This window comes from Coregonus clupeaformis, chromosome 8, assembly GCF_020615455.1.
Source record: "Coregonus clupeaformis isolate EN_2021a chromosome 8, ASM2061545v1, whole genome shotgun sequence".
Classification (NCBI taxonomy): Eukaryota; Metazoa; Chordata; class Actinopteri; order Salmoniformes; family Salmonidae; genus Coregonus; species Coregonus clupeaformis.
This window is the reverse complement of record NC_059199.1, coordinates 19,373,014-19,400,883: the sequence shown is the minus strand read 5'-3', so window position 1 is coordinate 19,400,883 and position 27,870 is coordinate 19,373,014. Positions and strand designations below refer to the sequence as shown.

General features: G+C 41.3%; 1 protein-coding gene across 2 annotated transcripts in view; it reads right to left on the bottom strand.

Moving 5' to 3' along the window:
- Positions 1-27,870, bottom strand: part of LOC121571236 (sodium/potassium/calcium exchanger 2) — a 216,926-nt gene that overhangs the window by 71,414 nt on the left and 117,642 nt on the right. The window lies entirely within an intron of this gene.

The window sequence follows — 27,870 nt, the reverse complement described above, 5'->3', positions numbered from 1 at the left end:
TGTGTCCAAACTTTTGACTGGTAGTGTATATATATATATATATATATATACATATACATATACAGTGGGGGAAAAAAGTATTTAGTCAGCCACCAATTGTGCAAGTTTTCCCACTTCAAAAGATGAGAGAGGCCTGTAATTTTCATCATAGGTACACGTCAACTATGACAGACAAAATGAGAAAGAAATATCCAGAAAATCACATTGTAGGATTTTTTATGAATTTATTTGCAAATTATGGTGGAAAATAAGTATTTGGTCAATAACAAAAGTTTCTCAATACTTTGTTATATACCCTTTGTTGGCAATGATACAGGTCAAACGTTTTCTGTAAGTCTTCACACGGTTTTCACACACTGTTGCTGGTATTTTGGCCCATTCCTCCATGCAGATCTCCTCTAGAGCAGTGATGTTTTGGGGCTGTCGCTGGGCAACACAGACTTGAAATGCTTCTTACGAAGTCACTCCTTCGTTGCCCGGGCGGTGTGTTTGGGATCATTGTCATGCTGAAAGACCCAGCCACGTTTCATCTTCAATGCCCTTGCTGATGGAAGGAGGTTTTCACTCAAAATCTCACGATACATGGCCCCATTCATTCTTTCCTTTACACGGATCAGTCGTCCTGGTCCCTTTGCAGAAAAACAGCCCCCATGCTTCACAGTAGGTATGGTGTTCTTTGGATGCAACTCAGCATTCTTTGTCCTCCAAACACGACGAGTTGAGTTTTTACCAAAAAGTTATCTTTTGGTTTCATCTGACCATATGACATTCTCCCAATCCTCTTCTGGATCATCCAAATGCACTCTAGCAAACTTCAGACGGCCTGGACATGTACTGGCTTAAGCAGGGGGACACGTCTGGCACTGCAGGATTTGAGTCCCTGGCGGCGTAGTGTGTTACTGATGGTAGGCTTTGTTACTTTGGTCCCAGCTCTCTGCAGGTCATTCACTAGGTCTCCCCGTGTCACGATCGTCAAAAGGAGTGGACCAATGCGCAGCGTGGAATGCGAACATCTTTTATTATTATACACCACACGAACAAAAACAACAAAACGATACGTGAAGTCCTTGGGTACATACACAAACCAACACGGAACAAGATCCCACAAAACACAAGTGCCAAACGGCTGCCTAAGTATGGTTCCCAATCAGAGACAACAAGCAACAGCTGATTCACGTTGCCTCTGATTGAGAACCACCACGGCCAACATAGAAACACATGAACTAAAACTGAAACAATGAACACAAAACATAGACTCTACACACCCTGGCTCAACATAAAAGAGTCCCTAGAGCCAGGGCGTGACACCCCGTGTGGTTCTGGGATTTTTGCTCACCGTTCTTGTGATCATTTTGACCCCACGGGGTGAGATCTTGCGTGGAGCCCCAGATCGAGGGAGATTATCAGTGGTCTTGTATGTCTTCCATTTCCTAATAATTGCTCCCACAGTTGATTTCTTCAAACCAAGCTGCTTACCTATTGCAGATTCAGTCTTCCCAGCCTGGTGCAGGTCTACAATTTTGTTTCTGGTGTCCTTTGACAGCTCTTTGGTCTTGGCCATAGTGGAGTTTGGAGTGTGACTGTTTGAGGTTGTGGACAGGTGTCTTTTAAACTGATAACAAGTTCAAACAGGTGCCATTAATACAGGTAACGAGTGGAGGACAGAGGAGCCTCTTAAAGAAGAAGTTACAGGTCTGTGAGAGCCAGAAATCTTGCTTGTTTGTAGGTGACCAAATACTTATTTTCCACCATAATTTTCAAACAAATTCATTACAAATCCTACAATGTGATTTTCTGGATTTTTTTTTCTCAATTTGTCTGTCATAGTTGATGTGTACAATTACAGGCTTCTCTCATCTTTTTAAGTGGGAGAACTTGCACAATTGGTGGCTGAGTAAATACTTTCCCCCCCCACTGTATATATATATATATATATATATACATACATACATACATACATACATACATACATACATACATACATACATACATACATATATATATACATACACAGTTGAAGTCGGAAGTTTACATACACCTTAGCCAAATACATTTAAACTCAGTTTTTCACAATTCCTGACATTTAATCCTAGTAAAACTTAGGTCAGTTAGGATCACCACTTTATTTTAAGAATGTGAAATGTCAGAATAATAGTAGAGAGAATTATTTATTTCAGCTTTTATTTCTTTCATCACATTCCCAGTGGGTCAGAAGTTTACAGACACTCAATTAGTATTTGGTAGCATTGCCTTTAAATTGTTTAACTTGGGTCAAACGTTTTGGGTAGCCTTCCACAAGCTTCCCACAATAAGTTGGGTGAATTTTTGCCCATTCCTCCTGACAGAGCTGGTGTAACTGAGTCAGGTTTGTAGGCCTCCTTGCTCGCACATCTTTTTCAGTTCTGCTCACAAATGTTCTATAGGAAACCGTAGTCTGGCTTTTTTATGGCGGTTTTTTGGAGCAGTGGCTTCTTTCTTGCTGAGCGGCCTTTCAGGTTATGTCGATATAGGACTCGTTTCACTGTGGATATTGATACTTTTGTAACTGTTCCCTCCAGCATCTTCACAAGGTCCTTTGCTGTTGTTCTGGGATTGATTTGCACTTTTCGCACCAAAGTACGTTCATCTCTAGGAGACAGAACGCGTCTCCTTCCTGAGCGGTATGACGGCTGCTTGGTCCCATGGTGTTTATATTTGCGTACTATTGTTTGTACAGATGATCGTGGTACCTTCAGGCATTTGGAAATTGCTCCCAAGGATGAACCAGACTTGTGGAGGTATACAATATTTTTTTCTGAGGTCTTGGCTGATTTCTTTTGATTTTCCCATGATGTCAAGCAAAGAGGCACTGAGTTTGAAGGTAGGCCTTGAAATACATCCACAGGTACATCTCCAATTGACTCAAATGATGTCAATTAGCCTATCAGACGATTCTAAAGCCATGACATCATTTTTTGGAATTTTCCAAGCTGTTTAAAGGCACAGTCAACTTAGTGTATGTAAACCTCTGACCCACTGGAATTGTGATACAGTGAATTATAAGTGAAATAATCTGTCTGTAAACAATTGTTGGAAAAATTACTTGTGTCATGCACAAAGTAGATGTCCTAACCAACTTGCCAAAACTATAGTTTGTTAACAAGAAAATTGTGGAGCGGTAAAAAAATGAGTTTTAATGACTCCAACCTAAGTGTATGTAAACTTCCGACTTCAACTGTATATATATATATAGCAAATATCAGTTCTCTTCTCTGTAGTGATGAGTACTGAAAAGGGCATTTACAATGAGCATTTGCTTTTTTGAGAGGATTCTAGCGAAGTGTTTTGATTCTGGCTCTTATGTATATAGAGAAGAGACACTCAGAACATATTTTTGATGAATTAGCCAGGAATTAAAAACTGCAGACACTGCTCACTGGAAAATCCAGTGTTGAGGACACTGCAATAAATAGAATCTTACACATCAGGATGCTTTGTCTGGAAAACCGTGCTTCTTTCCCTTACTGAAAGTATTCTATCTCGCCCAGTCATCAGAATGAATGAGTCAGCTGTCTAAACGTATCTGTAATACGTGTAACTATGAGAAACCAAAATAAAACTAAATGAATTACATTTATGAATGCATATTCAAATGTACAGGAGGAACTTATACTAGAAAGGTTCCTATCCAACTGGTGCTGTGGAGGAGAAAGACAGTCATCGAAATCAAGAGTTGCATTTGTTTATCTGTGTTTAACAGTGTTGTCTTTTGAGAGGCTTCTATCATTTGAAAGGGTTCTGTGGAAATGAGACCTTGAGTCCATATGAGTCCTACTTGCAGGAAGTGGAGAGGTGCTGGTGATGGAGTTGTGAAAACAAAGAAGCAGCAAAATTATATCTGGGTCTATTAAAACTGGGAAAAGGGAGCTCAGTGTTAAATTCAAGTTGATAACCTCCCTAATGGTGTTGTCGTTCACTGTTGCCGCTTATGTAGAAATATACCTTAACAAAATCACTCCCATGTTTGTTTGCCCTTTGTTTACCAAATAGATTTTTGTCCTTGTGTCATGACCTCTCTGCTGTATTTTTTTTTTTTGTGTGTCATGAAAATTAGTCTGTACTGGAGCAGAAGGCTTTTAACATTGATTCTTTCAACAGCCAGCCACTATTTGGGGGGGGGTTACATAACTTTGTCAAGGCCCAATTATTCATCTAACTATTTCTGTGTGGGGTAGTAAAGGCCTGGGAGCACTGAATGTCTGTAGCAGCAAGCCTCTGCGGTTTTCCTATAACAAGTAGGCGTGGAGGGTGGACACTGAACAGGGCTGGGTAGGGGGCACTGATTCAGCTGCGTGATCAATGAGTTCTGGGTCATAACACAGTACGGGTGCGACAATAACCAGACACCATGACCAGACACACGCCGGACATGGGACACAGACGCAACGACCAGAGGTCGTTGCAGACACCATACAGAGGCCAAGGTTAAGAACACTTTGCCACATTTGACATGGGATTTATATATAGCATGATGCATGAAAGTTGCATTCCTATTGATCTTTCTGGTAGAATATAAAATATTTCATGTGGAATATAGAGTACATAGAACATAGAATCAAATAGTGATCGGTTATATCCCTTTCCTCTGTATTTTTCTTTAAATAACCAATTGATTGTTTGTAAAAATTGCATATCTAACAGTTAGTATCAAATCTAGCAGAAAAGCCATTCTTTGTTGAAACATTTAATTATTTTGATTGCGTGACAAGAGATAGTTTTGGTGTATGTGTGTGTCTGTGTGTGTGTGTGTGTGTGTGTGTGTGTGTGTTGGGGGGTGAACCATTCATGGTAAATTAGACAGCCTTGTCTGGTCTGTTCAGCAATGGTCAATGCCATATAGCAATGATAACAGCCACACCACAATGCAGCAACTATCTAGTCTCTATATAATGGGGTATTAAAAAGCATCCAATGAGGAGCCTGTCACTTTATGACCCTATCGTCAGTGGCGGACCATCACTGAAGGCAGGGCTTGTACCGCATACCTACTCAAACTTCAGTTTGGCTTTTGTCCCTCCAAGATAAAGCACCAAATTGTATTGTATTAGGTAATTTATTTTGTCTACTATCATCTTTGAATTTGTGACTAACCAAAGTTGTTGATTTCTAAAAGAGATATTCGCTAATCAGCTGCTTCCCACGTCGTTTCACAGCATGCAGTACCAGCATAGCGTCGCTGTTCTCCATCATATGCTCTGCCAGAGCGTGCTCTGGGATGAACAGCCAACTCTGTCATTCACATTGTGTTGCAATGATAACATGGCTTTGCGCCACTACAGCATTACACCACAGCATTATCAAACCTCTCCCATCTTTGATTGTGCGGAGGGTGTTCTTTTCATTGAATGCTTCATTTGGTTGTCAGTAAACACAGCGCTGATTTATATTGCCAAAGTGCTTTAATTTTGTTTCATTGGTCCACAGAACATTTTCCCCAGGATTTAGGCTTGTTTAGGTGGGTTTATGAGAAGTTCAATAAGGCTTTCTTGTGCCTCCTTCAGCAGTGGTGTCTTGCTTTGTTTATTAACGATTCAACACATTCAAAGAAAAGAACACCCTCCGCACAATCAAACATGGGAGAGGTTTGATAATGCTGTGGGGTAGCTTGCTCACTCTGGTACTGGGGGCCTTGAATGTGTGCAATACATCATGAAATCAGCAGTCAAGGTTTTTTGGAGTGGAATGTTCAATCCAGTGTCCAGAAACTAGGTCTCTGTAGAAGGTTGTGGATCTTCCAGCAGGACAACGACCACAAACACACATCAAAGCACCCTGGAATAGTTCAAGAAGAAACGCTGGTATGTTCTGCAGTGGCCAGCGAAGAGTCCAGGGCTTGGAACATAGGCTTACGAGTGGTTTAACAATCCATCTTTCTTACAAGGACAAAAGATGTAACATGCGTTTCCCAAAACATCACGCAGAGAGAACAGTCGCTAAGTGTGTCGTTGGAGCATGTGTCGATACTGATAGAAAGGGAGCGCTGCTCATGGATCAGCTTTCTCCATAAAAAATTATTTCACAATACTGATGAAGGATCAACTCATATAGAGATAATACAAATTCACTAAATCACTGATTTGGCACATAATTGCGCACATTTTAGGCTACATATCATGAAGTATATGGAAATAAATTACAAACAGTAGCCTACAAGTAGCAAAATAGAACTCAATTGATTGAAGATTAAATGTATTTCAATATGATTGAAATAGGCCAATAGCCTACTGTTTATATTTGAATTCAGTGATCTTGGTTTTAATTTTTTCTAACTTTGTATTTGTAGTCAACTTTGTTCTGGAGTTACAGTGCCTTGCAAAAGTATTCATCCCCCTTGGCGCTTTTCCTATGTTGTTGCATTACAACCTGTAATTTAAATTGATTTTTATTTGGATTTCATGTAATGGACATACACAAAATAGTCCAAAATGGTGAAGTGAAATTAAAATAATAATTTGTTTCAAAAAATTCAAAAAAATAAATAACGGAAAAGTAGTGTGTGCATATGTATTCACCCCCTTTGCTATGAAGCCCCTAAACAATATCTGGTGCAACCAATTACCTTCAGAAGTCACATAATTAGTTAAATAAAGTCCACCTGTGTGCAATTTAAGTGTCACATGATCTGTCACATGATCTCAGTGTATATACACCTGTTCTGAAAGGCCCCAGAGTCTGCAACACCACTAAGCAAGGGGCATCACCAAGCAAGCGGCACCATGAAGACCAAGGAGCTCTCCAAACAGGTCAGGGACAAAGTTGTGGAAAAGTACAAATCAGGGTTGGGTTATAAAAAAATATCAGAAACTTTGAACATCCCACAGAGCACCATTAAATCTATTATTAAAAAATGGAAAGAATATGGCACCACAACAAACCTGCCAAGAGAGGGCCGCCCACCAAAACTCACGGACCAGGCAAGGAGGGCATTAATCAGAGAGGCAACAAAGAGACCAAAGATAACCCTGAAGGAGCTGCAAAGCTCCAAAGCGGAGATTGGAGTATCTGTCCATAGGACCACTTCAAGCCGTACACTCCACAGAGCTGGGCTTTACAGAAGAGTGGCCAGAAAAAAGCAGTTGCTTAAAGAAAAAAATAAGCAAACACGTTTGGTGTTCACCAAAAGGCATGTGAGAGACTCCCCAAACATATGGAAGAAGGTAAATTGAGCTTTTTGGCCATCAAGGAAAACGCTATGTCTGGCGCAAACTCAACACAAACACAACTCTCATCACCCCGAGAACACCATCCTCACAGTGAAGCATGGTGGTGGCAGCATCATGCTGTGGGATGTTTTTCATCGGCAGGGACTGGGAAAGTGGTCAGAATTGAAGGAATGATGGATGGCGCTAAATACAGGGAAATTCTTGAGGGAAACCTGTTTCAGTCTTCAAGAGATTTGAGACTGGGACGGAGGTTCACCTTCCAGCAGGACAATGACCCTAAGCATACTGCTAAAGCAACACTCAAGTGGTTTAATGGGAAACATTTAAATGTCTTGGAATGGCCTAGTCAAAGCCCAGACCTTAATCCAATTGAGAATCTGTGGTATGACTTAAAGATTGCTGTACACCAGCGGAACCCATCCAACTTGAAGGAGCTGGAGCAGTTTCGCCTTGAAGAATGGGCAAAAATCCCAGTGGCTAGATGTGCCAAGCTTATAGAGACATACCCCAAGAGACTTGCAGCTGTAATTGCTGCAAAAGGTGGCGGGGGGGGGTGAATAGTTATGCACGCTCAATATTATTATTTTTTTGTCTTATTTGTTGTTTGTTTCACCCCAAAAAATATTTTGCATCTTCAAAGTGGTAGGCATGTTGTGTAAATCAAATGAAACAAACCCCCCAAAAATCAATTTTAATTCCAGGTTGTAAGGCAACAAAATAGGAAAAATGTTAAGGGGGTGAATACTTTCGCAAGCCACTGTATATGCGGTCACAGAAAGCCGGATAAGGCATGTAATTCAATGTTTAGCGGAGATCTACGAGTGGTAGATTATGAGTGTTTTCAAGTGCAACGTTAATAATGAAGATTTTGGGAAACAGCTCAGAGATTTAACAATGCTCCTACGAAGGCTCTAACGATGAATTTAGCCTTAAGATGATTTTGGGAAACCAAATCTGAATTTAAATAGCCAGACTGCTAAATAGTCAATTAACTATCTTGTTGGATTCTAGCTTGAAATATACTTATTATACTAGAAGCTATTGATTACATGTAAAAGGAATGTATATGGTGGGGTCAATGGAGGGTGGCTAAGAACTAGGGGTATGGAAAGTTACTGAGTGAGGAAAAAGGCAATCACCTGGTTGCGGTCACTGATAAGGTTGGATAGCCGTGGATTAGGGAGGAGTGAGGAATCCGGGCCGAGGTCAGGTCAGATGAAGTGAGAAGGAACAGTCCTATTATACACACACCACTTAAGTTCCTGCCTAGCAACAGAGATGTATTGGCTGTTTAGATGTGCAAGGAGTTGCGTCCGCCTAGTAGGAGGGTATAAATACTTGTGCTGGTGGAAACATGTCTTTGTCTTTGCAGCTGTTTGACCCAGTGGGTGAATAAACTTGATTTGAGCTTTTACTAGTTGTCCGTGAGTTTTTACTCTGTTTGTTCAGTTGGCGTTGTCGGCAGGATTCACCACGATTTACAGTCAAACTAGAGAGTCCGAATCAGTGAAACAGGAGCCGGCACCAAAAACAAGGTAGGCATAGTTCCTACACCTGTTACCACTCATTCTGACATCTTGGGGAGATGAGAGTCGGAGGCTGAAACAATTATAGGATAGGGACCTAGAAAGCCTGAGTTCATTCAGTAGGCCCATTGTGTAATAACTGGTCGGAAATATATGGTTTAGGGTAGGTCCCGAGTGGGGGTGTTCCTCTGCGAGACCCATAGAAATACATGGTTTAAGGTAGTTTCTGTTAGGATAGGTCCCAAGTGGAGATAGTTCTCTGCAAGATCTGTGAGTGACACTACATTGTAGGGTAGGTTCCGTGTAGGATAGGTCCCTAGTGGGGGTATTCCCCTGCGAGATCCGTAAGTGGGAAGAAAGTGTGTGTATGGATAAATTGTCATGCTTGTGTACTAGTATGAACGGTTGTAGGGAAGTAGTCCATGTAGAAGGACAAAGGAAGGAAGTGCATACAGTGGAGAATAGGAGATATCTGAGAATATCTGTGCTTGAGATGAAACATTGTCAGTAACTGGGAATGTGGATGGTGATGAAAGGTTGCCTACAAGTTATGGAGGAGAGCCTCATTCATGGTTAGAAAAGCAAAAAGATATTTGAATGTTGTTTGAACATGATTCGAGTGTACTAGCAGTAGCAATAAGGAGAGAGGTTGGTTTTATGCCCTATTGGGGCGGGGAACCGTGACAGATTATGTGGAAATAGGAAAACAACTGTGAATTATTGTGTGTTGTCAACAACAGTGTTATTTGAAGTGTGACACTGGTATAAGACATTAGGTCTCCCCGTATTCTCCAGTAGTACATTGGCAGACGCTTCAGTATTGGTTCTAATACAGGTGCCGTGATCAATTAATAGGCACAAATACCATAACTACACTCCGGGGAAGTGGGTATCACTACCTTGGAAAATTGTTAAGCGGGCATGTATTAGAGCCGTGAGTGAGGATATCTAAACACCCTAGACACCGTCGAGCGAGGCGCAGAAATAACCACCATTGAAATGGCATTTGTGGTTTCTGACACCCCCGTAAAAGAGGGAACAGAAGAGGAAAACTATAGCAAAGCCATGGATGCGCTAAAAGAAGCGCACAATCATTCTACTAATTTGGCTCGAATATGGAACAAATTTAGCAAAATTTATAAAATTGGTCAGCATTTCCCTGCTGACGGAAAATTCCAATCTAATAAAGAATTCAGAGATGCTATTGTGAGTTGGCACAATGACATAAAATAAAAATAAAAAGTTGTATGTACTCAGCGTCGAAAGGAATGGGTATGTGAGTCCCTTGATAGAATTTGTACGTCTGCTTTGATGGCAGGTTTAAAACCTGATATCAAAACGGCTATTGCGGGGGTAGTGGACCAACATTTTCACTGGGATGAGATAGTAAAGGCGGCTTTGATAGAGGAATCTAATTCCGCTCACTTCGCAGCTGTGTGTGTGGTTAATACAGCCACAGTGAAAGTCACTAACAGTGGTTTCAATGGCCAAGGTAAGACAAAGACACAGGGAGGAAAGGGCAGTGAATCGGTCCCAAGGCGCAAGGCGTCAGAGCCCTGTTTTAGGTGTAGGGCTGTTGGTCATTCCGTCTTATTCTGAAATAGCTTTATAGAATTTACGAAAGGGAGGAGGGGTCACGATAAATTAAGAGTGGAGTTAATATTGTGAGTAATTGTTTGTAGAGTTTTGAAAAACCAATTCTGTCAAGCGACAGCATTGGGGTTACCAAAGCTAAAATGACCTTTTAAAATCATGAGTAAGAAGGGCATTGAATATCAAATGGAGATTGGTAATAGTATATGCAGTAACCGTGGGGATGGATTAAAACACAAACGATTAATGAGTGGAGAGAGGACAGTGGACTCCTGGTGAACAGAAGTTATCATATTTTGTTTTGTCTGTAATTAAAATGTCTGTGTTGCTGATTAAGATTTAGCAAAGTGAATACTAACAAAATGTGCATTTTCTCTTCCAGGAGAGGATGGGGTGTCCCCATCTCTCTCTTTGAAATGTTTCCCGAGGCTGTTGTCTTGGAAATTCTGCAGTTTTATAAAGTATAAAGGTACCCAGATCCGGCCGTAAAGGGAGCTCCCAATTAAGTAAGGCCTGGCCATTCTTTTTGCCCTACGTTTTACCACACATACCAGCACACGCACACACAACCCAACGGTTATGAATATTTGTTACTGGTGTTAATACCGTGTCTGATTTAAATGTGTGGGGTCTTTCAATTTGGTTTTAGTAGGTTCTTCACGGGTTAGAAAAGATGCACCTTAAAGGGCACACAAATGACATTTTATGAAGTATCTAATGTCTGTGTCACAACTTCCTCCGAAGCTGCCACCTCTCCTTGTTCGGGCAGGCTTCGGCGTTCATCATCACCAGCCTTCTAGCCATTGCCGCTCCTCATCTCATCATTCCATTTGTTTTGTCTTGTTTATTACATACACCTGGTTCATATCCCCTCATCAGTACCTGTATAAGTGTTCCCTCTGCCCACTTGTCTTTGTGTGTGATTGTTTATTGTGCAGGATAGAGAAGCTCGGTGGAGCTCTGTGTATTTTGTATCGCCGGGACATTTCCCCGTGTGCCTTGTATTTTTCCAGTGCCACTGTTTTGCGCACTGGAGTGTTTTGACGCATTACTAAGTAACTCTGTGTTTCAGAATAAAAAATGTTATTCTGTGATTTACCGTCCTGCGCCTGACTCCTTCGAAATCATCTCATCACAGAATCACACACCCAGACATGGAGTCAGCAGGAGAGGAGCACCTGCCTGAAGTCGTGGCACGGGTCCGGGTGCATTCGACGATGCTAGCCAGCTTGGGAGAAGCGATGGATCGGGTTCTCCAGGTCGTCCAACGCCTGGAGAGGAGAGGACCCGATCTTTCGGGACCAGCTGAGCGACCGGATCCAGCCACCCACACCCCAGCACCCAGAGGGATTCATATATCCCGACCACGGGATTTTGACGGGACAGCTGCCCTCTGCCAGGGATTCCTCCTACAACTTGAGTTATACTTCTCGAACATCAGCCCGGCTCCATCGGAGCGGGAGAAGGTGTCTGCCCTTGTCTCCTGCCTCTCGGGGAAAGCCCTGGAGTGGGCCAACGCAGTCTGGAGTGAAGGAGGAGCCGCGTTGGACAACTACAGGGAGTTCGCTCGCCTCTTTCGGGCCGTCTTCCATCACCCGCCCGAAGGTAGAGAGGTGGGCGAGCGGCTGGTCCACCTGAGGCATGGGACGAGGACCGCGCAGGACTTTGCCCTGGAGTTTCGTACTCTAGCGGGCCCTCATTGACCCACTTCCGGTGCCATCTACGGGAGGACGTCCGAAGGGAGCTAGCCTGCTGAGACACCACGTTGTCCTTTGATCAACTGGTGGACATGGCCATCCGGTTGGACAACCTGCTGGCTTCTAAAGGACATCCTGGAAGGGGCCTGCCCATTCCACCCCCCCAAACCGGATCACGAGATGATGGAGCTGGGAGGAGCGGCGATCCAGGAGCGCGGAAGGCAACAGCGCCAGTGTCACTCTTGTGGTATGAGAGGACATTCTCCTGCACCCTGTCGTCTGCGTTCTTTTGGGTCTTGAGGCAGCAGGCAAGGCACTCTCGCGTCACCCCATGTATCGAACACCACACTCGTTCAGAGCCTTCTGCTGTGCACTGTACCCTACACATCCACTTTCCTGATTACACGGTAGTTCCCAGTGTAAGGTGCTGGTCGATTCAGGCGCAGCTGGGAACTTTATGGATTGGTAATTTGCACATAGTCTAGGCATTACATTGGATTCCCTATCCATTCCACTCCCCATCAGAGCACTTGACAGTCGACCATTAGGGTCCGGGTTTGTTAGGGAAGTTACAGCACCAGTCACTATGGTTACGCACGAGACCCATAGAGAGCAATTCACCTTTTTTATTATTGAGTCTCCTGATTTCCCTGTTGTGTTAGGTCTTCCCTAGTTAGCACTACACAACCCCACCTTTTCATGGCTGCAGAGGGTTCTCAGGGGTGGTTGCAAAAGTGTCAGGGAAGGTGTCTAGGTGTTTCCGTTGGTGCAACCACGGTTTAAAGTCCAGAAACTACCTTCACCGTGCGCATTCCCCCCGAATACCTCAATTTGGCACACGCATTTTACAAAACGCAGGCGACCAAATTACCACCTCATCGGCCGGGGGATTGCACGATAAACCTCCGGGTAGACGCTGTGCCTCCCAGGAGTCATGTGTATCCCCTGTTGCAGGCTGAAACGGAGGCGATGGAGACATACGTCTCCGAGTCCCTGTGCCAAGAGTTCATACAGTGAGGGGGAAAAGTATTTGATCCCCTGCTGATTTTGTACGTTTGCCCACTGACAAAGACATGATCAGCCTATAATTTTTATGGTAGGTTTATTTGAACAGTGAGAGACAGAATAACAACAAAAAAATCCAGAAAAATGCATGTCAAAAATGTTATAAATTGATTTGCATTTTAATGAGGGAAATAAGTATTTGACCCTTCTGTAAAACATGACTTAGTACTTGGTGGCAAAACCCTTGTTGGCAATCACAGAGGTCAGACGTTTCTTGTAGTTGGCCACCAGGTTTGCACACATCTCAGGAGGGATTTTGTCCCACTCCTCTTTGCAGATCTTCTCCAAGTCATTAAGGTTTCGAGGCTGACGTTTGGCAACTCGAACCTTCAGCTCCCTCCACAGATTATCTATGGGATTAAGGTCTGGAGACTGGCTAGGCCACTCCAGGACCTTAATGTGCTTCTTCTTGAGCCACTCCTTTGTTGCCTTGGCCGTGTGTTTTGGGTCATTGTCATGCTGGAATACCCATCCACGACCCATTTTCAATGCCCTGGCTGAGGGAAGGAGGTTCTCACCCAAGATTTGACAGTACATGGCCCCGTCCATCGTCCCTTTGATGCGGTGAAGTTGTCCTGTCCCCTTAGCAGAAAAACAACCCCCTTAGCATAATGTTTCCACCTCAATGTTTGACGGTGGGGATGGTGTTCTTGGGGTCATAGGCAGCATTCCTCCTCCTCCAAACACGGCGAGTTGAGTTGATGCCAAAGAGCTCGATTTTGGTCTCATCTGACCACAACACTTTCACCCAGTTCTCCTCTGAATCATTCAGATGTTCATTGGCAAACTGCAGACGGGCCTGTATATGTGCTTTCTTGAGCAGTGGGACCTTGCGGGCGCTGCAGAATTTCAGTCCTTCACGGCGTAGTGTGTTACCAATTGTTTTCTTGGTGACTATGGTCCCAGCTGCCTTGAGACCATTGACAAGATCCTCCCGTGTAGTTCTGGGCTGATTCCTCACCGTTCTCATGATCATTGCAACTCCACGAGGTGAGATCTTGCATAGCGCCCCAGGCCGAGGGAGATTGACAGTGCTTTTGTGTTTCTTCCATTTGCGAATAATCGCACCAACTGTTGTCACCTTCTCACCACGCTGCTTGGCGATGGTCTTGTAGCCCATTCCAGCCTTGTGTAGGTCTACAATCTTGTCTCTGACATCCTTGGAGAGCTCTTTGGTCTTGGCCATGGTGGAGAGTTTGGAATCTGATTGATTGCTTCTGTGGACAGGTGTCTTTTATACAGGTAACAAGCTGAGAATAGGAGTACTCCCTTTAAGGGTGTGCTCCTAATCTCAGCTCGTTACCTGTATAAAAGACACCTGGGAGCCAGAAATCTTTCTGATTGAGAGGGGGTCAAATACTTATTTCCCTCATTCAAATGCAAATCAATTCATAAAATTTTTTACATGTGTTTTTCTGGATTTTTGTTGTTGTTATTATGTCTCTCACTGTTCAAATAAACCTACCATTACAATTATAGACTGATCATTTCTTTGTCAGTGGGCAAATGTACAATATCAGCAGGGGATCAAATACTTTTTTCCCTCACTGTAATTATGATTCGGAAATGAGAGAAGGAGAGAGAGAGCGCTGCCCTTAAGCTGTGAGGAGACCACAAAGTGGTTTCTGAAACTAATTCAATATTTGTAAGAATCCATTGAGTCTAGGAAGGGTTTCCTCCCAGGAAACCTTATATTTTTGTGTCCTCGTGTTATCAGAGAACCCACTAGATGGTAGCTTGGGCTAACTGTAATAGGGACATTGATAGTAGTATCAGAATCCTAATGTTAAAGCGCATCAATACATATGGCTTTCTAGATGATACAGTCCAATTAATTACTTACAAGGCTCGTAGTCTGCGTCTTGCTTTGACACCCGAGGATGAGGATGAAGAAGACTGGGTAAAAGTGAGTGGGATAACCAACAGGGAACTCATTTTCATAGGAGCCCAGTGAAGCATAGAACAGAACCTATGGTCGGTCCTTGCCCCAATCTCATTTTCATCAAGGGTTGTGTGAAAGTGTTAAACATGTATTCTCTCTCTTCACTGTTCAAGTCAATATCTTTTCTAGGTGGCGTGGAACATGTGAGTGATCATTGTTCCAGATGAGGATTGTTGGAAACTGACTAATTGTCTTGAGCACGTTTTAGTATGTTTATAACTATATACAGTGCATTCAGAAAGTATTCAGACCCCTTGACTTTTTCCACATTTTGTTAAGTTACAGCCTTATTCAGCAATCTACACACAATAGCCCATAAAGGCAAAGCGAAAACAGGTTCTTAGAAATGTTTGTATTAAAAGGAAAAACTGAAATACCTACATAAGTATTCAGACCCTTTGCTATGAGACATGAAATTGAGCTCAGGCGCATCCTGTTTCCATTGATCATCCTTGAGATGTTTCTACAACTTGATTGGAGTCCACCTGTGGTAAATTCAATTGATTGGACATGATTTGGAAAGGCACACACCTGTCTATATAAGGTCCCACAGTTGACAGTTCATGTCACTTCAAAAACCAAGCCGTGATGTTGAAGGAATTGTCCGTAGAGCGCCGAGACAGGATTGTGTCGAGGCACAGATCTGGGGAAGGGTATCAAAACATGTCTGCAGCATTGAAGGTCCCCAAGAACACAGTGGCCTCCATCATTCTTAAATGGAAGAAGTTTGGAACCACCAAGACTCTTCCTAGAGCTGGCCGCCCGGCCAAACTGAGCAATCAGGGGAGAGGGGCCTTGGTCAGGGAGGTGACCAAGAACCCAATGTCCATTCTGACAGAGCTCCAGAGTTCCTATGTGGAGATTGGAGAACCTTCAAGAAGGACAACCATCTATACAGCACTCCACCAATCAGACCTTTATGGTAGAGGGAAGCCTCTCCTCAGTAAAAGGCACATGTCAGCCCACTTGGAGTTTGCCAAAACGCACCCGAAGGACTCAGACCATGAGAAACAAGATTCTCTGGTCTGTTGAAACCAAGATTGAACTCTTTGGCCTGAATGCCAAGCGTCACATCTGGAGGAAACCTGGCACCATCCCTACGGTGAAGCATGGTGGTGGCAGCATCATGCTGTGGGGATGGTTTTCAGTGGCAGGGACTGGGAGACTAGTCAGGATCGAGGGAAAGATGAACGGAGCAAAGTACAGCATGATGCTGAGAGATCCTTGATGAAAACCTGCTCCAGAGCGCTCAGGACTTTAAACTGGGGCAAAGGTTCACCTTCCAATAGGACAACGACCCTAAGCACACAGCCAAGACAATGCAGGAGTGGCATCGGGACAAGTCTTTGAATGTCCTTGAGTGGCCCAGCCAAAGCCCGAAACTTGAACCCGATCAAACATCTCTGTGCAGCGACGCTCCCCATCCAACCTGACAGAGCTTACGAGGATCTGCAGAGATGAATGGGAGAAACTCCCCAAATGCAGGTGTGCCAAGCTTGTAGCGTCATACCCAAGAAGACTCGAGGCTGTAATCACTGCCAAAGGTGCTTCAACAAAGTACTCAGTATAGGGTCTGAATAATTATGTAAATGTTTTAATTCCGGGGGGTTTATTTCATTATTTTCAAAAATGTCTAAAAACCTGTTTTTGCTTTGTCATTATGGGGCATTGTGTGTAGATTGATGAGGAAAAAAACAATTTAAATCAATTTTAGAATAAGGCTGTAACGTAACAAAATGTGGAAAAAGTCGAGGGGTCTGAATACTTTCCGAATGCACTGTAAGTGGCATAGCAGTAGTGATGAACGTGTTATGGGTTAGATAGAATGATCTATGTGCAAATGTATTTGAGACCGGAGGCAAAGTACATAGGGGGCCTGTGTTTGAGAGAGAATGTTTCCATAAGTGTGTGAGTTGCAGATTCTGGCAGGGACGATATCAGTGCATTCTATGGAGTCTCAAAAACCAACGCGTTTACAATACAGGGAATTGGGAAAGCGGAATTGATTATGACTGGGGCTGAGATTTGTGAGGCTCATAGATTAAGGAAGTGGGTTATAGAGTCTCTGGGGAACGATACCACTCCTCTGTGTATAGTGATACAGGGGATAGCTCGTAGTAGAGGATGGACAGCTAACTATGCACAATATAGAGACTACTATGAAGTCAAGTTGAACGTCACACATACCCAGATCATGGTGGGAGTAGCAGAGATAGTGTTGTCATTTCAGACACTATTGTCAACTTTCAGTGAGGGGTTCATCGAAGACTGTACAACTCTTTAAAGAATAGCCACAGATCCCTGTATACAGGAGGCCACCTCACCGGAAGGGAAGTTCACTGTAATAATAGCATCACATCTCCTGCAGAGTGTGATTAAGAAACATGTGACTCAGAGTTTTGTAAGGTTGGATACTCTTCCAACCCCACTAATCTCTCCCCCATTCCTAACCCTCAGTAAACACTTGACATATCTCCCAGAAGATTGGGACCGAGTGACTGTAAAAGGAAAGTGTCAGAAGGTTGCTGCTTATCAACCGTTGGAACCCTGTAACAAGGGTGTTCACCAAGGGGTGGGGTGTAGATCGGCCTTGGGATGAGAGATGTGTACCTAACCTGAGCACAGGGAAGTATTATCCACAGATACCGACTGTAGCAGAACATAGGATATCATTGAAGATCTAGAAAACCGGGTATGAGTTGGGAGACAGGTAGTGAGTATCTGAAAGATTCAGTCCTAGATCTATCAGTGAAACACAAAGCCAATAGGAGATCAGGAGCAGAAGACAGATTCAATGCATTAGCTATTCTCACGGAAGTCACTGTAGAGACAGCAACTGAAGGAGCAGTAGTAGTGTAGAAGGATGCTATAGTAACAGCATGGAACTGGACTACGGCGCAAATGAGGGGTATCTTGAAGTATGCATCATGGGCAGTGTTAGTCGTAGCAGGGGTTACCTTGTTAGCATTGCTGGGATATCACCTTCTGAAGGCGTTGATGTTGAAATGTGTATACAGTGCTGAATTGCCTCAAGATGAGGTAAAGTTGATTAAGGCCACCGCACATGTATATCGGGTGGCCATGGAGGGAGAAGGAGGAGACGGGGGGCGAAGTGAGGATGATATGGCGTGGGAACACCTTTTGTAACCAGTGGCCTAACGGGGGAAGATTGGGTGAAAGCATGAAGAGGTTTTTTAGGGCCTTCATTTTTGTGGACCCCAGCAGAACAGTATCCCGAAAGTATAGAGTCAGGCTAAGAGAGAGTGGGAATCGTCATGTTATCAAACTTAGTTTTTTTTGCATATATAATTATGCATTATTAATACATGTTATGTTTTGTGTTTTCTTTTGCTTTTCAAGTCTTGTGCTATCACTCTCTTAGGAACCCGAAGGAGGAAGAGAAAGTCAAAGCTCCAGGTGAAATGTTGTACAATAGGAGGGGGAATAAGAGTGCGCATAGTGTGATTATAAATCAGAGGCCATACGTCTCGGAGGTGTAAATATACAAAGCAACTGAGAATGTTAATTATGTTTTATTTTCTGTTAATTTATAAAAAAAATAAAAAAAATAAAAAAAAGTCATTTAAAAGTTTATATAATGTTGAACAGTATGGAGTTACTATTCAAAAAGGAGGGACTGTTGGTTCTAGCTTGAAATATACTTACTATACTAGAAGTTATTGATTACATGTATAAGGGATGTATATGGTGGGGTCAATGGAGAACTAGGGGTTTCTCATTGAGTGAGGAAAAAGGCAATCACCTGGTTGCGGTCACTGATAAGGTTGGATAGCCGTGGATTAGGGAGGAGTGAGGAATCCGGGCCGAGGTCAGGTCAGATGAAGTGAGAAGGAACAGTCCTATTATACACACACCACTTAAGTTCCTGCCTAGCAACAGAGATGTATTGGCTGTTTAGATGTGCAAGGAGTTGCCTCTGCCTAGTAGGAGGATATAAATACTTGTGCTGGTGGAAACATGTCTTTGTCTTTGCAGCTGTTTGACCCAGTGGGTGAATAAACTTGGTTTGAGCTTTTACTAGTCGGCCGTTAGTTTTTTCTCTGTTTTTTCAGAACCTAATAATCTGCACTGACTCTAAGCACACTCACTAGACTTTATACACTGAGTGTACAAAACATTAAGGACACCTGCTCTTTCCATGACATAGACTAACCAGGTGAAAGCTATAATCCCTTATTGATGTCACTTGTTAAATCCACTTCAGTCAGTGTAGATGAAGGGGAGCAAACAGGTTAAAGAAGGATTTCTAAGCCTTGAGACAATTGAGACATGGATTGTGTATGTGTGCCATTCAGTGGGTGAATGGGCAAGAAAAAATATTTAAGTGTCTTTGAACGGGGTATGGCAGTAGGTGCCAGGCGCACCGGTTTGTGTCAAGAACTGCAACACTGCTTGGTTCTATCCAGCCAACTTGACACAACTGTGGAAAGCATTGGAGTCAACATGGGTCAGCATCCCTGTGGAACGCTTTCGACACCTTGTAGAGTCCATGCCCCGATTAATTGAGGCTGTTCTGAGGGCAAAAGGGGGGGGTCCTTAATGTTTTGTACACTCAGTGTATACACACCATATACACACTCTCACACACACTACACTGTCACTCCCACACACATGCATACCGACACAACACAAACACACATACACACTCACACACTTTTAACACTCAAAATTTGCTGCTGCTACTCTATTTTCCTTATATTATTATCTATCCGGATGCCTAGTCACTTTACCCTGCCTTCATGTCCATATCCACCTCAATTACCTTATTATTATCTATCCGGATGCCTAGTCACTTTACCTTGCCTTCATGTCCATATCCACCTCAAGTACCTTATTATTATCTATCCGGATGCCTAGTCACTTTACCCTGCCTTCATGCCCATATCCACCTCAAGTACCTTATTATTATCTATCCGGATGCCTAGTCACTTTACCCTGCCTTCATGTACATATCCACCTCAAGTACCTTATTATTATCTATCCGGATGCCTAGTCACTTTACCCTGCCTTCATGTCCATATCCACCTCAAGTACCTTATTATTATCTATCCGGATGCCTAATCACTTTACCCTGCCTTCATGTACATATCCACCTCAAGTACCTCGTACCTCTGCACATTGATCTGGTACTGGTACTCCCTGTATATAGCTCTATTCTTGTGTATTTTATTTTAATCCTCCTCTTAGTTACTATTTCATTTTGTATTATTATTTTTAAACTCTGCATCATTGGGAAAGGTTCATAAGCAAGGATTTCACTGTAAAGTCTACTCTACACCAGTTGTATTTGGCCCATGTGATAAATACAATTTGATTTGAATCACATCGATAACCTAAAATGTGTCTTTACTTTCAAAATAAAAATTGAAAGTTGAAGTTTACAAAAATAAATTTGGTTTTGCAATGTTGAAAATCCAATAAGTGTGGCACCCAAAGTTTTTATTTTTTATTTTTTTTACAAGAAATAGGGAATTATTTAAGAAAAGTACAAGGGTGCCAATATATTTGGCCACAACTGTATTTCATATTTTTCTGTTTTCCCAGTGTGTCCCATGTTCAAGGCAGAGTTAAAATGGCAAGCTAGAACGAGATGGGCACACATATTTATTTTGATTCAGCCCAAAAAATATCACAGTAAGTACAGTAAGATCTCAGCTATTTTGTTCAACAAAACTCCCCTGATGACAAGACGGTGGCCTGATCAGAGGTCAGACTATCAAGTTATAGTCTGGTTATGGACTATGATGTACTGTAAGGCTGAGTTCTGCTTAGTATGGTATGATTTTGCTATTCAAAGAGAGCTCAGGCACACAACCACTATGTTCAATATAGACAACCCTCCCCCTCCCTCCCTGTTCTTTGCAGTTCAGTTTTTGATGCAGCTCCGAAGTGCGATTGTTTTTAGCTGAACACTGATGGAAAAAGAGATAGAATGTGCTGACAGTTGTGGTGTGTAATAATAGCACAGGGGCTGGCCAGATTTGAATTCAATAAAACAGGTTGGGCACAACACAATTTAGGAACCAAGTTTAAAAAATAACTGACAAAACTCTATAATGACCAAATTACCTATTTGTGTAAGAAAGACATTCATGGTTACATTGGAAATTACCATTTTATCACAAGTAGGTGGAACATTTTCACAACTCTAAGCACAGAAAATACAAAAAGGTCATCAAAATGGCTCATGTTTGAAAACTCTAAGCACATTTTCAATTGACTGAGTGCAACAAATAAATTTAAAAAAGTCACTGGTTACCTGCATGAAATCATTGGATACATATTCAATCTAAGTATCTGCTTTTCAAAATGCAATATTCACATGAATGTTGATATGATCTTCTTGTCATTTGTTAACACTACATTTAACAATAACTCAATCAAACTGCTCAAAACTGATAACCACTGAACCAAAGTTATGTAGTGCCTAGATAACTTATATTGTTTGATAACTGCTGAACACTTTTCCCCCCCCCCCTTTATTTCACCTTTATTTTAAATCAAATATGGATGTGGCTGTAAATACTACATAATCATCATCCTCCATCAGCCAGTGTGCTTCAGTAGGACGAAGGACAATAGGAAAGAGTCACTATATGTACTACCATTTGAAATACGTTTTTTAATACAATTTTCACAAGACAGGCAGCCCTTTTTTTCACTAATTGGTCTTTGACCAATCAGATCAACTCTCAAAAATAGCTGCTGTGAAAAGATCTGATGTGATTGGTCAAAAGACTAATTAGTGGAAAAAATATCAGATCTAAACAGATCTTCAAAATGGCTCATGTTTTAAAACTCTTAGTACATTTTCAATTGACTAAGTACAACAAATAATTTCACAAAGTCACTTGTTCACTGCACCAAATCACTTTCAATTTGTATACATAATCTAAGTATCTGCTTTTCAAAATGCAATATTCACTCATATTTTTTTTTTGGGTCATTTAGCAGACACTCTTATCCAGAGCGACTTACAAAAGCAATTAGGGTGAAGTGCCTTGCTCAAGGGCACATCGACAGATTTCACCTAGTCAGCTCAGGGATTCAAACCAGGAACCTTTCGGTTACTGGCCCAACCTCTTAAGCGCCAGGCTACCACCCAGCCCTTGTCATTTGTTTACAATATAATCAATGATTACTTAATCAAACTGCTCAAAACTGATAACTACTGAACCAAAATTGTGCCTACCAATGTAGGATCTTAATTTGAGCCAGTTTGCTACAACAGGAAAAGTGAATTATTATGTGGATTATAATTAATGGACTTGATTGATACATTTTTTGTAAGGAAAATCATATCAAAGTGGAAATTACTAACTTCAGAAGCCTTTTTAAACCTTAAATACACTACAAGTTTTACATTTCCTGCATTGAAGGAAAGTTCTCTTGCAACAGGGTGATCAAATTAAGATCCTACAACTGTAGTTAACATATATAGTTTGATAACTGCTGAACACTAACATTTTATATTTCTATAAATTTGACATCAATTTATATTGGAAGGTCAAAACAAATCATATATGGAAGTGGCTGTAAATACTACATCATTATTCTCCATCAGCCAGTGTGTTTTAATAGGACAAAGTGGAAAGTCTCACTCTAATGTATGTGCTATACCTGGGTTGTAAGTGCTATACCTGGGTTGTATGTGCTATACCTGGGTTGTATGTGCTATACCTGGGTTGTATGTGCTATACCTGGGTTTTATATAATAATATATTCCACTCATTACATGAATTTCGTTGATACACTGTAAGCCGAGGAATTTTAAGCAGAGAGACAGGCGATACTGTATCAGTTGACAAGTCACGTAGAAAAAGTGATCTTGTACAATGTTGCATGGGGCAGAAATGTCATATTTTACAATACCCTTAATTCTGATGATTTGTCATATGTACGTACTGTATAAGGATAATGAAACTGTAAGACTGACATATTTCTCAACATGCTCACAACCTGCCTGGGAATGGCGCTGGAATGTATAGCGACCGTTTTACGGGCTCCTGACCAATTCTGCTATTTTGTGTGGGTTTTTTGCACTGATCTTAACTTTGCTGTGCATAATGTTTCCTATGAAACCTATGACCGAAAAGAGATTCTGGACATCAGAACAGCGATCACTAACCTCGATTTAGATGAAGATTTCTACTTCAACAGGTCGGCGGTGCATGATACTGCTCACCCCGGACCAGACCTTAATCCCCGACACTCAGAAGATATAGACGCCGACGTAAACCGCCTCTGTTCTATTGGTGAATGTACAATCACTGGAGAACAAACTGGACGAGCTCCGTTCGAGACTATCCTATCAATGGGACCTGAAGAACTGTATTATCCTGTTTCTCTGAAACTTGGCTGAACAAGGACATGGATAATATACAACTAGCTGGTTTTTCTATGCATCGGCAGGACAGAACGGCAGCGTCGGGTAAGCTCAAGGGGGGTGGTGTGTGCCACTTTGTTAACAACAGCTGGTGAGCGATCTTTAATATTAAGGCTGTATCAAGGTTCTGCTTGCCTGAGTTAGAATACCTTATGATAAGGTGTAGACCATACTATTTACTAAGAGAGTTTTTATCTATATTTTTTGTAGCTGTCTATTTACCACCACAAACCAATGCTGGCACTAAGACCGCACTCAAAGAGCTGTATAAGGCCATAAGCAAACAAGAAAATGCTCATCCAGAGACGGCGCTCCTAGTGGCCAGTGATTTTAATGCAGGAAAACTGAAATCCGTCTTACCTAATTTCTAACGGCATGTCACCTGTGCAACTAGAGGCGAACAAACTCTAGATCACCTTTACTCCACACCACATCAGTCATCGGCTTCATTAATATGTGCATTGATGACGTCCTCCCCACAGTGACCGTACGTACATAACCCAACCAGAATATGTATCCAAAATGACTTTGCTTTTTGATGGAGTAGTTTCACACTGCTTTACTCAAATTTATTTGGCCAATACAGTACTATAAAACAGTAATATATGCCATTTACATAGCAGGCATTTTTATCCAAAGTGACGAGTGAGTCCATAAATTTTTGTATGTGACCCCAGTGCTAGTTGCTAGTTGCTAGTGCCACGCTCTTACTAACGGAGCCACACAGGACCACTACAATGCGTAAGTACAATACAATACTGTAAAATACAATACATGATTACAATACAGGTAGAAGGTGTATGATCGCCACCCCAATGAGCGTGCCACCCTCCTCCAGGCCATGGATGAGGAATGCAATAACATAAATCCAGACCTACAGTTTATCAGGCTTGGATTCACAATGCCAAAAGGTTTTTCCCCAGGTGCATGAATAATGAGGACATTTACTGCAATGTCGATGAGACCCTATAGCCAAATACAGGCTTGATATGCAAACTAGTGCTTGCTAAACGTAATGTTTCCTTAATTCATTCAATTTGTTTCATTTGATTACAGTACACCTATTTTGTGATTATATCTGAACAATACATTACATTTTTGCATTAATGATTGGGAAAGATGTCTTCAATGATTACACCTTTGATAACACATGAGATTTGGCCGGTGTAGGCCGTCATTGTAAATAAGAATTTGTTCTTAACGGACTTGCCTAGTTAAATAAAGGTTAAATAAAAAAATAAAAAATTACAAATTACAAATAGAAATGATGAAAATGTGATTTTCAGTGAAAGTGTATTGCCTAATGTGAAAAAACTAATGTTCTGTAGTTTACAGTACTGTAGCATATACCATTCAAAGGGCAATTTTGAAACATGTATCTTACTTATTTTGATATTGGATTAATTGGTTGCTAAAACAACTAAATTCAGAAGATATCGTTTTGGTGATTAAATCAATGTTCTCATGGTATTTCACAGTAATCTTATACTTTGGATCAATGGTTGTGTGGTGAAAGATGTCTCCAAACAAAATTAACACACAATAAAAGGTTTGGAATACAAGACTTAATAAGTTACAATTGTTACCAGTTTGGAGTTTTTTGTACTAAGAGTTTTGAAAATTCACCACATACTTGTAAAAATAGCACTAAAGCAATTGAAAAAGACTGTAAATGTTAGTTAAAATGACTAAATGGTGAGCCTATCCTTATCTGATGTATTGGTGGATAAACTAAATGTTCTCATGGTATTTCACAAAAAACTTTGATTTTGCATGAATGATGTGTTTAACTCCGATGAATGCACAATCAAAGGTTCTGAACAAAAGATAAGCAGCATTACAAGTATTATCAGTTTAAAGTTTTGTACTTAGAGTTTTGAAAATATACAGTACCACTTACATCTGAAAAAATTGCCAAAGTTAATGAAAAAAACTATAACCTTCTACTATTCTTTCTATTCAGCACTTCAAAAATAAAAGTTTTGAAATGTGTATCTTGTATTTGTTGCTACTCAATTAAGTGTTAGTTAAAATGACTAAACACCAACATAAAGTGTCTGAATAGGGCGATGGGCCACTACGAGCAAGAACAGCTTCAATGCATCTTGGCTTAGATTCTACAAGTGTCTGGAACTCTATTGGAGGGATGTGACACCATTCTTCCACGATAAATTACATAATTTGGTGTTTTGTTAATGGTGGTGAAAAAGCTGTCTCAGGCACCGCTCCAGAATCTCCCATAAGTGTTACATTCGGTTGAGATCTGTTGACTGATATGGCTATGGAATATGATTTACATTATTTTCATGCTCATCAAACAATTGTGACCACTCGCACCATGTGGATGGGGGCATTGTCATACTATGGGGCATAGCCATGGTAACCAAAATAATTGCCAAAATAATGGCCTGACAAGCATTTCTATACATGACCCTAAGCATAATGGGATGTTAATTGCTTAATTAACTCAGGGACCACACCTGTGTGGAAGCACCTGCTTTCAAAATATTAATGTATCCCTCATTTATTCAAGTGTTTCCATTATTTTGGCAGTTACTTGTAGATTCTAGTGTTAAGAAATCAAAGTGGAAAGCACCTTCTCCTCCTCAACTGTGCAAACACACCACAGATACAGTGGACAATGGTCGGCCAGCAGGGTTAGGTAGGTTACTTTATAAATGTAATCCGTTAGAGTTACTAGTTACCAGTCCAAAATTGTAATCAGTAATGTTACTTTTGGATTACCCAAACTCAGTAACAAATCTGATTACTTTCAGTTACTTTTTGATTACTTTCCCCTTAAGAGGCATTAGCAGAAGACAGAAAAGGATCCATCAAACGCATTTGTTGTGTCATCATAGTGGATTCTGGATCATAGAGTATTTGTAATCTGATTACCATATTTTTGCTGGTAACGTAACGGATTACAGTAAAAAAAATAAACAAGATGGTTAGTATAGTATGTATTGTTACAATGGTTAGCTTACAAGGGGTAAAAATGAGGGGAGATGGAAAGGATAATGGAGAAAAAAATGGTTACAGAGGTATACATCCACATAAAATAGTAAAAATATGTAACGGAGAGTCTGCATAGAAACTTATGTTTGGACAGTCGTTGACATATAGTGCCTTCAGAAAGTATTCATACCCCTTGAAGTATTCCACATTTTGTTGTGTTATAGCCTGAATTCAAAGTGGATTAAATATTTAAACAATTATCACACATTTTTGCAAATGTATTGAAAATGAAATACAGAAATATCTTGTTCACATAAGTATTCACACCCTTGAGTCTACTTTGTAGAAGCACATTACATTGTAGAAGCACAGCGATTACAGCTATGAGTCTTTCTGGGTAAGTCTCTTAGAGCTTTACACACCAGGATGTGCAACATTTTCCCATTATTCTGTAAAACATTCTTCAAGCTCTGTCAAATTGGTTGTTGATCATTGCTAGATAACCATTTTCAGGTCATGCCATAGTACATTTAAGTCAAAACTGTAACTTGGCAACTCAGGAACATTCACTGTCTTCTCGGTAAGCAACTCTAGTGTATATTTGGCCTTGTGTTTTAGGTTGTTGTCTTGCTGAAAGGTGAATTAATCTCCCAGTGCCTGGTGGAAAGCAGACTGAACCAGGTTTCCGTCTAGGATTTTGCCTGTGCTTAGCTCCATTCAGTTTATTTTTCATCCTGAAAAAGTCCTTAATGATTACAAGCATACCCATACAATGATGCTTGAAAATATGGAGTGGTACTCAGTAATGTGTTGTATTGGATTTGCCCCAAACATAACACTTTGTATTCAGGACCAAAAGTTAATTGCTTTGCCACACTGTTTGCAGTATTACTTTAGTGCCTTGTTGCAAACGGGATGCATGTTTTGGAATATTTGTATTATGTACAGGCTTCCTTCTTTTCACTCTGTCAATTAGGTTAGTATTGTGGAGTAACTACAGTTATCTCCTATCACAGCCATTAAACTCAGTAACTGTTTTAAAGTCACCATTGGCCTCATGGTGAAATCCCTGAGTGGTTTCCTTCCTCTCCGGCAAATGAGTTAGGAAGGACGCCTGTATCTTTGTAGTGACTGGGTGTATTGATACACCATCCAAAGTGTAATTAATACATTCACAATGCTCGAAGGGATATTCAATGTCTGTTTTTTAAAATGTTTTTCTATCTACCAATAGGTGCCCTCCTTTGCGAGGCATTGGAAAACCTCTGTGGTCTTTGTGGTTGAATTTATGTTTGAAATGCAGTGCTCGACTGAGAGACCTTACAGATAATTGTATGTGTGGGGTACAGAGATGAGGTAATCATTCAAAAATAATTGTAAACACTATTATTGCACACAGAGTGAATCCATGCAACTTATTATGTGACTTGTTAAGCACATTTTACTCCTGAACTTATTTAGGCTTGCCAAAACAAAGTGG